This window comes from Molothrus aeneus, chromosome 3 (genome assembly GCF_037042795.1).
Source record: "Molothrus aeneus isolate 106 chromosome 3, BPBGC_Maene_1.0, whole genome shotgun sequence".
Classification (NCBI taxonomy): domain Eukaryota; kingdom Metazoa; phylum Chordata; class Aves; order Passeriformes; family Icteridae; genus Molothrus; species Molothrus aeneus.
The window spans coordinates 36,963,237-36,975,444 of NC_089648.1; positions in this window are offsets into that span (position 1 = coordinate 36,963,237).

Sequence of the window (12,208 nt, forward strand, 5' to 3'; positions counted from 1 at the left end):
GGACATGGCCCAGGTCCGATAAAATATTCAGGTTTCTCACTTTCCACTTAAATCAATGATCAGCTATTAACTGCCAAGCATTTCAGAAGTACTCCTGGTGCCATAGAAAGATCAAGGAGGAGCAAGACCTTAACTTGGGAGTGAGATATTTGTACAAGGAATGAGGTATTTCTGGAGACCAAGACATATACAAGGTAGAAAAATAGACCAATAGAAAGAGCCATAAACTAGATTCTGGAATTTATGAAGGAATTCTGTGCATCCAGGGTATTGTCTGTGTGGACAATGATTAGATGAAGAATGAGAAATCAAGAGAAATATTACTTCTGGTGTAGTTCAATTATATAATTCTTGTATTACCACAGAAAATCAATCTGAATTTGGATTATCAAAAGAGTTTAATTTACATTAAACAGCACCAATTTAATTTACATTTACAGCAGCACCAATGATGATAACAGTAAAAATCTTCATCTCAGATTGTTTTGAGAAACAACATATAATATTGTAAAAATTGATGTGGCTGGAATTACCTGAGTATACTTGGAAGAAGCAGGAAAGAAGGTGATCTGAGGAATAGTATCAGAGATTTGAAGTTTATAAAAAATGACAAGCTTCTAGAGAAAAAAAGTGAAAAAATGAGGAGATAACAGACATAAAAGCCAAGGGAGAATGGGATTTGAGGTATGTTGAAGTCACCTCAAAAGAGAGCCAGAAAGGTGAAATATTTGACAATTATGAGATTACTAAGGTCCTTTTTATTTTTTGTGGGCTGCTATAGGGGTATTGGAAAGAGTCTACAGTAGAAGTGGAGGAAAGGACTTCTGATGTTTACTGCAAGAAGCATATTCAATAAAGCTGGAGAGGAAAAGGAGAGAGTAATGAGAAAGCAGGGAGTGGAGAAGGAGAGCAAAGATTATTTTTTCTTTTTTTTTCCCTAAGACTCACTGTGAAAGAGGAGTAAGAAGAGACTGAGCTGCTGAGGAGTAAGCTGCAGAAAGGTCTTATAAGAGTTTGTGTCATGAAGTGAAGCATCTGTGGCAGGTAGATGGGCTGTAAGAGCAGGGGAAGCATCAGTGTTTGGCTGAGAGCTGTGTTTGGCTAAGAGGAAGTCAAGTGGATGGTCCTTTCCATGGGCAAGAGGAGTTATGAAGGAGCTACAAATGTGGTAAAAACATGAGGGAACAGCACATGAAGCTGCAGATCAAGAAAGCTCATTGATTCTAAGGCTGACATATCAGATGAAAGATTGAGATGTAAAGAACCAGGAGAATCCAGAGTTAAAATTAGAGGGCAAGGCTGATGGAGGGGAATTGGAGAGATAAGAGATGTCAAGAAAGGTTGAGGTGAAAAGAAGTATCAGCTAGAGTGTTGTGTAGAGGATAAAGAATGAGAAAGGGAAGGAGGAAGGACTTAGAGGGGAGGTCAAACTTCTCCACCACAGCCAAAACCAGGAAGGGGAGAGGGAGAAAAGGCTTCTGTAAGTGAAGGTAGCTGCAGACAACAGACAGAGACTTAATCTTTGCCAGAAGGAGGTTTTAATAGCTCCTGATGGAAAATTAGGAAAGCCTGCTTCCTCAGCTCCCAGAGGGTAAAGAAAGGGAGGGAGACAGAATAAAATTAACAGCGTCTGTGAAGGACTTAGATCCAAGGGGATAGGAATGTGCCAGAAGGAAAGAAGGTAGATTATAATCCTTAAGATTTTCTTTTCAAAACCTCATTAACCATATTCACAGCAAAGCTGAGAGAGATTGAAGTGTAGAAGGAAGGTTTCAGGAGACACTACTTTAAAATATACCTGCCAGGATCTAGTTCTCAGAAAATAATTTTAATTTCCCCTGAACTTGTCTGGATAGAGTTCAAAAGCTTTTTAAATCTTGTTTTGGCGTTCTGCCTTCATAACTGTTTATTTTCTATGACTTTTATCCAAACTTTGGGGGCTACTTCACTGAGCTGTTTAAAATTTAGTTGAGACATTCTGTCTTTATAGACCAATATCTTAAATGAATGGAATTCCATAAAGGTATGAATCTTTCTGTGATAAGTGAAAGGAAACAGTGATGCTGGTTGCTTACTAAAAGCCTGATTTCAGACAAGACAGTCCAACTTATAGACAACCTTCAAACAGAGCTGGCAGCAGAGGAGACCTTCTGTCCTGCTTCCTTTTGATACAGTTCCACGTGTTTCTTTCATCTAAAACCAAGACTAAAAAGTAAAAATATAAAATTTAAAACTTCATATAGCAGTAAGGTTCAGTGAAAATTTTTGTTATAACTCAAATTTTCAAAACATTAACCTCTACTTAGTCACAAATTTACCTCCAAAATTGAGTGAATATCTCTGGAGCCCTTGAGGCAGAGCAGTGCATCTGTGGCAGCTTCACAGCTTCAGGGTAGAGGCTTTCCCAAGTGCCATGGCAGGGAATTGTTATGTGGAAATATCTTCACCATCACAGCAGTTATGTGGAAAACCCAAGGCTGTTCAAACAGAAAGGACCTTCTAAACAGAGCAAAATATTTTTCTGTAGGGGTTTGTGGAAACAGTGTTTTTCTAGGTGATCTTTCCCGGATAGCTTCACCTCAGAGATGTTTCTACCCAAGAAAGAGCATTGTTTCCTGTGTGGGCTTGGCTCACCTCAGCCAGGGCTGGCTGGCAGAGAAGGGCCTTGGACCAGGGTTCTAGGGGCTCCAGAGGGCCTGGAAGCACCTGGCCCATTATACTTAGAGCCAGAGTAGGAAATTAGAGGTGACCAAGAAAAATAGCTGTGTCCTTTAGGTTTTTCTAATTTTTTTTCTTCCTTTATATATATAAAAAAGCCCTGAAAAGTAATTTAATTTTTCAGCTCTTTACATTGACAAATGTTTTTTAAATTGATTATTAAAACCTGTTGTAGACCAGAAGACAACTAATGAAATGGAGAAGTCAGAAGACTCAAGTGAAGGGAAGCTGAGGAGAGAAAACACCTCAGGCAGGCAGTGTAAAATTCCAGTGGTGCCATTCTTAACACCTATTTATCTTTAGTGGATTAACAATTTAGGTAAATGGCACCAGGGTCAAAGAATACCACCTCAGTCTCTGCAGCTGTGGAGACACAGAGACCACATAAGTTCTCAGTGGGCATGTCCACCTGATTGATGATACTGAAACACCTGTATCAATTGTAAGTCCTGCTGTGGTTTTTATTTTGGCTGAAACCTGTATAAAGGAACTTTCCTGTTGGCACTGTGTAAGTTTACTGAAGCCAGTGAGCTGGTTTATGATGAACTGGAATGTTTGTATTTATGTTATTTGCACCAGCCTGCACCAGCCCAGGAAGTAAAGGGTGGCTGAGGGAGGATTTCATAATCAGGGGAGGTTCATCAGAGACTGTCTTGCCATCAGGAATCATAAGCTTACCCTCCACAAGCAAAGGCACAACTTGCATGCAGGGCTGAGTGCCCCTTTGGCAGCAGTTTAACCACAGACTGGCCTAAACCACCCATGAAATCACAGCCTCCTAAGCTTTCCTGATCTTTGTGTTTTACTACATGGACAAGATCTAAGACCTGAGGTCCTCTGCTAAATGGAAACAGAACAAGATAAGGTGTTGGATTCTTTTTAAGCAAAAGAAGGGGGAGGAAATACTGCCTCAGGGAAATAAATGTCCCTCACTTTATCTCATAAGATTAGTTAGAAATATGCTTAGTGGTTCATCTTTGTGACAGGAACTTCCAGAAAAACATCAGGAGCACAGATCTCCTCACCAGGTCAAAAAGGGAGTTTCATATTTTGCGGCTAACTGCAGGTGGTTCTGCATGTGTTGGTAGTTTTGAAAAGGGTAGGGTTTGTGTTTGCCCTCTTAAGCTATGGCATAAAGGTTTGATTTGGTTTTATTCAGACGACAGCTAATGTGGTAAAAGTACCTCCCTGCTAAATCCTGTCTTGAGACAGGGAGCCTGTGTTTAGTACAAGAAAGCCAAAGAACTTTCCTCTTTAGGTATTAAAAGCTGCGTCTTTTACCATATACAAGAATTATTCTACAATGAAAACACAGTGTAGGCAAGGTTTGTAAGTTTTACCAGAAGATAGTGGGTACAGGGCTGATCTTAGTGAATTTCTCCTATGGCAAAACTACAGCACATTTCCTGTGCTGTGCTTTTACCTCTGTCTGCACAGGAATGTTGCCTAGCTGCGGGTGGGTAACAGAAAGGACAGATAAAAAGACAGTTTAGGTGAAGCCAGAAGTCTCTCCTCACCTGTTTTATGGGAAATCAAGCTGTCTTGGTCTCTGCTACTATTATTGCAGCAGGATTGGGAATTTGTAACAATTATCATTAGCAAAATAATCTCGGTACAACAGGGCTGCAGCTCAGGCAGAGGGAAGGAAAGCCTCCATGAGGGGATTGCTGCTGACACGCACGGGTGTGTGCAGCACGTCCATCTGCATTCTTAGACACATTAGAAGCAAAAAGCCCCGGCACACTGAGAACCTAGTGTGGGCTAAGCTGTAATGCTCGATCTCTGCGCAATGCTGTTATCCTATAATTTTGCCTCAGGACAGGCTTAGCCAAGGCTGCTTACATTTATCTGTATGAATAGCAAGTATTTCATGTAAAGCAGGAAGCAAACCAGGTGGGTTTGCTGGCCAGGGGACTTGTGGTTTTATTTACAAGGAGCGAGTGCATATTGAGTGCCTCGCTCCCTATTCCCTTGTTACTTACAAATCCATCTGGTTTTTGCAAAGGCACTTTCCAGGGCTTGTTGCTGGAATCCTGCATGTTGCTGACAACGGGGAGGTCTGGGATGGTGGGCCACATTGGTTTGAAGTATGTCAGCTTAGCTGCTGTTCACCCGCTACCATGGGTAAATGCACTTAGGAGCTTTCTCCCTCTCACTTCTCCACTATTTTTTCCCCCTTTTGGTTGAAGACAGAGGAGCCTTTGAAAGCTTTTGATAAACTTATGTAATTGGGTATGTTTTCCAAAGCACGTCTCTGTTCTTTCCGAGGGCTTAGCTAAGAACATTATTCCAATTCTTCTCTAGGCCTTCAAAAGTGCCGATCCTTTCAAACATGTGCAGTGTGAAGGATTACAAATTTGTTTTTCAAAGGACCCCAAATCCCTGCTGCTTTCATCAGTTCCCCTCCTTGTGCTCCCACTTTTCTCCCCTCACCCCAGTCTCACAGCCCCAGCTCTGAGCTGCAGGATGCCGACACTCCCTCTTCTCCTGTCCTTCCACCTCTCACTTTTTCCTCTCCTTTTCAGCTCCCCCCACTGCTCATGCTCCCCAATATTTTTTTTTAATACGAAACAAAAGTGCGGAGAAGCATTGCCATGGCAGCAATGCTGCAGTGGGCCCTCCCCTCCGTGTGCATGCGAGCTCTAAACTTTTAATATAATGGCCTGAAAAGAACAGGAAGGGGACAGCTTGAGGCAGAGAAAAAGAGTGAGGGAGAGTGCAAAAGCAATGAAAAGTGGGACAAAACCATTGGAAATGCATTCAGGCTGACATCACCACCCTTTCCCACAGTGGTCATTCACTTAGGAGGCTCCAGTGTCCATTCACTGGCTTAAAGCTAGCTTTCTAGAGCCCTGGGAGACCATCTTTCCCGGCCTGAATGCCTTTTTTGTTGTGAAACAGTGAACTGTTTCTGAAACCCTGCATAAAGGGCTGAGTAATTCACTGCAGTTGCCAGGAAGTCTGAGCCACTTGTGAGCTAACAATAGTTAACTTTATCTGCCGGCCCGAGCCCCCCTTCCAGCTGTAGGTCCTGAATTCTAATAAGGGCTTTACTCATGCCTCTGAGGTTATGGTAATATTTTATACATCTTTTTTCATTAAGACACAGTCATAGCTACTGTTGAGGCACCGGAGGCAAGTGCTGTCAAATGATGTGGGGTGGGGGGGAAAGGAGGGAAAAGAAGGAAAATAGCTTTTTACATCAGGCAGGCAGTTTGGTCATTTTATAGTAGAAATATAAGCTTCGTTTGGGCAAAACCAGGGATCATAATTTTTAAAAATTCACTTTACAAACCCCAGAGTCAAGCAAGATGTTATGATTGTTTTCTAGCTGTGAAACAACCTCAGCTTTCCATAATTCGGGGTTGCTGGTTTTATTTTTTGCTCTCTTTCTTCTCTGTCCCTGCACTGCGGGCATGATGGTGACAAGTGAGTGAATCATGAAGGAAATAGATGAATTTGTTTGGGTTTCCCTTTTAATCCAGATTTGGATGTCAATGTGCAGAAAAATTCTTCACAGTGACAGCACAGCTGTGTATAAGCAGTGACACAAAACAGTGATTCATGCAGTGGTTCTGCAATGCTGGTAACGACAGTGTGTCTTTGAGAGATGTGGATCATCAGTTTTTTTCTTTACCTTCTGAACTAGTTGCTTTCTTGATAACTGAAAAAATCAAGTGTAAGAGGAGTTCTAAATTGTCCCTTTGGCCTCCAGTGTTTTGAGAAGGAAAAGAAAAATTGCTTGTTCTTCACTTTTAAGCAAATGATCACTCAGAGTGGGATTTATTTCAGAGCATCACTGTGATCATTCCTGTTAAAGGTAAAAGACAGCTTGAACAACTCTACCATGTCTTTAGTGTCTGTGCCTTACTTGCTATGCCTTGAGAAAGAGCATTAGAAATGCCTGGATGGAAATAAAAGCACATATTTCAAGGTCCCACACAATACTTTATTAATGTTTATAAAAAGTGATTGAAAGATGTGTACAGGTTTTGTAAAACTAAACCACCACAGAAATGTTCCTGATGTATTCTCCTATCACAGCAATACTTTTTCTTCATCTGTACTCATGACACCAGCTGATGCCAGTGGGAGATGCAAGTGTTGTGGATGAGGTCACTGCAGGGTCACTGCATAGTAAATAAGTTGCTTGGCTTTTTGGTTAAGTTCAAGTATTGAATCGCTTTCATACCTTCTCTCCAAGTGACCTTTACCCGGGGGAATACCATGCTCCTATGGAGTGACAGACTTGAACTGGCCCTTTTACTGTCTAACAGCAGTGACTTCTGAGCTCCTCTGTGGGTTTGTCTTGCTGAGAATGAAAAGCTGCTTTTGGTGGGTGGAGGGTCATGGGCCATGTGTTGTGTGTGCATGCACATAGGTGTGCATACATCCACCCCTCGCCAAAAACTCTCTTTTTCACTAATACAGATGAACTGTGAGAGCAGTCAGAATTGACAGAGCCCACAGGTAGCAGGCAAAAGGGAGAGTGGGGATGCAGGAAAGATGTTTTACAGAGACTTTTATTAATAGTGAACTAACTGTAAAGTCATCAAAGCTATCCCCATGGTCCTGACTGAAAGCTCTGATCTACTGGTAGTGTGGCTTTCTCTCAGCATGGACTGCTTCTGCTCTTGAGATGAAACATGTGACCCGAAGCTGACTTCGTTGCATTTTGACAACCCATTTAAATAAAATTAATCTATTTGCTAATCCTTTCCGGGCAGGGAGTATAAATTAGAGGGACTAAGAGCATATGATGGAGAGAAAAGGAATCCAGCTTTCTAATTTACAGTGACCTTCAGGATTCACCATAAACCTTTACCATTCACAAATGAACATTTCATCTCATTCTGGAGATAAGTTTTGAAGCATGAAAAAATCTGTCCAGTTTTTTGCATGTCCAAATGCAGACCAAGCACTTTTGAAAGTCACAACCTGTGATCTAGACTTAAAATTTGTCCCTTAATATATTAATTTGTCAGATGTGTCTGTATGATGCAATCCCTCTCTAATCATCTCCTCCCTTTCAGAGCAATGTAAATACTCCAAGCAGCTACGTGCCTCAACTAGATGCAGTATGATTTCATTCTCTCACATCATGGGCTATCTACCAACCAAAAAGTGCAGTATTGAAGAAACACCATCAAATTTGGGTGTTAAAGAATAGTAGGAAAAAGCCAAAACAAACCCTGAAAAATATACAGTAGCACTCCTGTATCTCAAACTGATAAGAATGACTTCTGGAAAAAGATAGTGACTGAGAATTTTTTAAAAAAATTCTTGATAACCAGGTCAAATACTTTACACCCTGCGTCATGAAACCTCAAAACTTCAGCTGTGGAGTTACCTGGGATGGAATGTCTCTGGGCTTTTATGTTTCACTTGTGCTTTCAAGTTCCATAAATCAACCTCTTTCATTTCAGTGCCCTATTCAACCCCTTTTCCCTCCTAACACTTTGTCACCTGCTTTTAGTGACTTGGTTTTTTCCTATTTCTAAGCCTGGTCTCTCTTTCCTTCAGTTCTGACAGACCTTTTTCTCACTCTCAGAGTTTTCATTATTTAGCAGGATTCTTTATCCTCTTCTGCCACCTGGACTGTGTCTCACTTGCTCTTGCTCACTCCCACTTCAAAGGCTTCTTTGTTTCCAAGCCTCTCCTGCTGGACCTGGCTTTCTGTTGTATTAGATATTTCTGACACAGAAAGCGTCAGCATCCTGTGAAGGACCATCTTAGCTCCTGGTAATGACGTTCTACAGCCCTAGAACTGGTCAGAGTTGCCTTGGAATCCAAAACTCTGGGGAGAAGAAATAGCTAAGAGCTCACTCAGAGCTCTGCTCTTCTCACAGCCTCTGTCCTGGGAGAAGAGAGGTTGCTGCTTTGCCTTTCCAGGAGACTCCTGCATGACAAGATCCAGCAGCTCTCCACCCATCTGTAGCTTGGGGACAGCATGGAACCCCAGAAGCTGAGCTAACTAACTTTTCTGGCACTGTAGTTCCATCAGACTTCAATGGTTCCCCAGGCTTTTCTACATCTGGCTTAAGAGAAATGGACTCTGAGCCAGAAATGGCAGGGGACCCTTGACTTAGTGTCGATAATACTTGACACTGAGAGCCACAATATTCCTCCTCACTTATACAAGGACCAAGGAAAAGCAAGTGTCATGAAAGCTATAACAGAGTTTTATATATGAATAAAAGAATGTTTCCCTCTGTGACAGTTCTTAGCTAGAGCCCCTCTTACAAGGAAAGCTGAGGCAGGAGGAAAGGCTTTTCGTCTTTTTACATCTTCAGAGAGTAAATATTCTAAAATAAAACTGCACAAGAGACAGTAAAGCCAGTGAAAGTCTCTGTTATATCCAGCATTAGCATACCAAAGTCACCAGCATGAACCCAGCATGTGGAGCTTGCCTGTTCATTAGCTGGATTGCTCTATTTTGATGGTGCACTGGTTTAGCACTGATGTAGCACCTTCACAGTCAAACACTGTGAGCCTCGTTTGAAAGACTGCAAGCATTTCCTTCAGGTGGCCAGGCAAGCAAAGCGAAATGAAAGCTGCTGGTGGGTGACAGGAATAAAAATACAGGATAAGAGAGTGCAATATTTCTCAGAGCCACACTGGGAACGCTGCAGGAATCCTAAAGAACACATCCAAGCTGAAAGGAGAAAGGAAGAATTTTTGGCGGGAGGTGATGCAAACAATTACTGTGCAAGCACTAAGAGCAGACCTGCCTCTTGTTTTCTGGGTTTTTTTTCAATGGCTCAGGGAATAGATTTGGCAACTCTGTTTTCTAGGTTTTAATGCTCTGTGAAACACAACCAGAAAACTTGATGGAAAATACCACTCAAGAATTGAGCCACTGGTCATTCAGAAACCTGATGTTTGTCCAGCTATTCTCTCAATTCATCTTCACCAGTGAAGTTTAACTTCAACTGCATGTGTGTCTTTATCATTTCTGAAGCAGGAAATATTAATCACTAAATCTGATTGGTCTCACTGCTGCTTGCCCCAGGGCAGCTTTTTTAGCTTATGAAAACCAGTGTCAGTTGACATTGTCATCCACATGGCTTGATAACTAAGAGCTGAAGATAGGCTATTTCCATTTTAACTAGACAATAAAGCAGAGAAGCTGATAAACGCTGAGGTAGGGCAGACTTCAGCATGAAGGTTTTATGAAATGAAGATTCTCATTGGCCTCATACCCACCCTATCACTGGAAACAGAGTTGCCTATGCTTATCCTTTTAGTGTTTTTATTAAGAGATGTCAGCAAAAGATGGGAGAAGACTGTGCAGCCAACTGAAAAAATTAAGGGGAAAAAGGCTTATTGTTATATAAATGTCCTTTCCTCCCACTTTTGCAGAGCTGCTCTTGATCCTTTCAAAGCAGTCTCCCTTTGAGAAAAGAAGATGCTGTTAGCTGGAATCATACAAAGAAGAAATTACAACAGTTTGTCTTTTATGTTAATATTTTAGTCCATTAATGCTATAATTACTTATCTAGCACAAACTGAATGCTAGAGGCTTTTCAGATAGCAAACTCTGTGTCCTGGTGTATAGTGTATGGGTGATATATGCAAGAGGATGTGTGAGTTGGCATCTAATTAGGTGCTGGCATGTACCTGAGGAGATGGGCACTGGGCTCCTAGCTCTGCAGCACAGGGGTAAGCCAGACTAAACAATATTTTTAAAGTTGTTCCACTCTCAGCTTTGAGGTATGAGGCCTGATCTCTTCCCGGTGCATTACTTTTCCTGCTGGTAAAAGAGAAGCTACTGTGGTAAAAGAGAAGCTACTGTGCTTTGTCCCTGTGTCTTTAGATTTCAGAAGGTGTCACAGAATGTAACTTCCCGTGTAGGTAAGGACTACTTAGCATACTGGGACATGCTCTCATTAAAGGCCTTCATGCACTGCTACAGCATGAGACCTCAATAAATGTATTTCTTCCTCTGCCAGAACACCTTTTTCATTTTCTGTACTTGGTTCCACAAACAAGCACTGAAATTTCACCTGTATTTTTAATGAGTGTGCTCCATACCCTTTTTTTTTTTATTTGAGGGATGAATATTTTAAATTAAACAGAAATGGAAAGGGACAAGACAAGTATAGGGGCAAGGCTTACAATGCCTAGGATGAAGTTTATTATCATTTCCTCCATTTTTCCCCTTATGTACTTCCTTGGAGAGAGGTTTGAATGGAAAATCAGGCAGAGTTGATTCTTGATTTCTCTGGTTACCACTGTAGAGAAAAATTCATTACACCTAATTGCCTAAGCAACTGCCTAAGCAGGTAATACCTTCTGCTCTCAATAGATAGGATTTTCTAAGCTGATGCACTCGCCTCTCCTCTAACAAAATCTCTGAAAATTGGAGATGTTTGGTTGACCTGGTCCAGAAGGTCTTCTTCATTTTGCATGGGAGGACTGAAGTTAAGCACCTCCACAGGGTTACTGTGCACACATTCACATTTCAGAGAGATCCCATTCAACAGAAGCAGCAGGTTAAAAACAGGGCAGAAAGAGAGAAATAGCTGTGCTTCTTCTGAGCCTTCCCACCTGCTGCAGGCATTGCACATGCCGAAACAGAGGTGACACAAGAGCAGCAGGAGTAGACTCTTTGCTTTTTAAGGAGGATCAGGGCTGGTCCTGATGATCTGCAAAGAGGTTTTACAAGTGCCCTGTGGCATCCTGTGGCTTCACAGACAGCAAAATGCTAAATAGGGATGTCTTCAATTTTGAGTTTCATACAGCCCTTTCTGAAGCTGAATCCCTTGTCCTATAAACTCTGACATTGAAGACCCTGAATCACAAGGTCCTCTGTAGGGACAACTGTGAGCAGTCATCTCTTACTACTAAGCCAGTCCCCTTGGGATTAGTTGCTGGCATATTGGGGAACGTGGGTTGGGTGGTCAGTGGCACTGACCACACCACCTCTATACAAATCTAGAAGATACAGACATATAAACATAGAGCCTGTGCAAGAACTCAGCATCTTTGAAGTCTTTGGGTATATAGTCCAATTCAGAGTTTGGTTTAGCTCAAACAAACAAACAAGCAAACACGTTTGGTTTGGAACACCTGCCTATGGCTGAACCATATTACAGTTTTGGCCTAGTATCTCTGACTGCAATCTAATTCCTTCATACACAGGGTGATGCCTGTGTGTACACTGAGCAAACACAGAGAAGCCTCTGGGGAAGGTGAGCAGTCAGGTGGGGAATTCTGCATGTTGGGAGCCCACACAGAGCCCAGCTCATGAATAAATAAAGGAGTGCTGGCTTCTCTGACTGTGCCAATTTCTTAACCTTTGGGATCATTAACGACTTCTCTCTTCCACTGGAAAAAAAAAAAAGCCAGCAGTTCCTGTATTTTTCTGAGACACAAGCAAAGCATTTAGCACCACAAATAAGCTCATAATTTGACAGGCAAAATGCCCAGAAAAGTGAAAGCAGATTTCTCCCTCCAAGTCCCTGAATATCTTAGTGATCCTTTACTT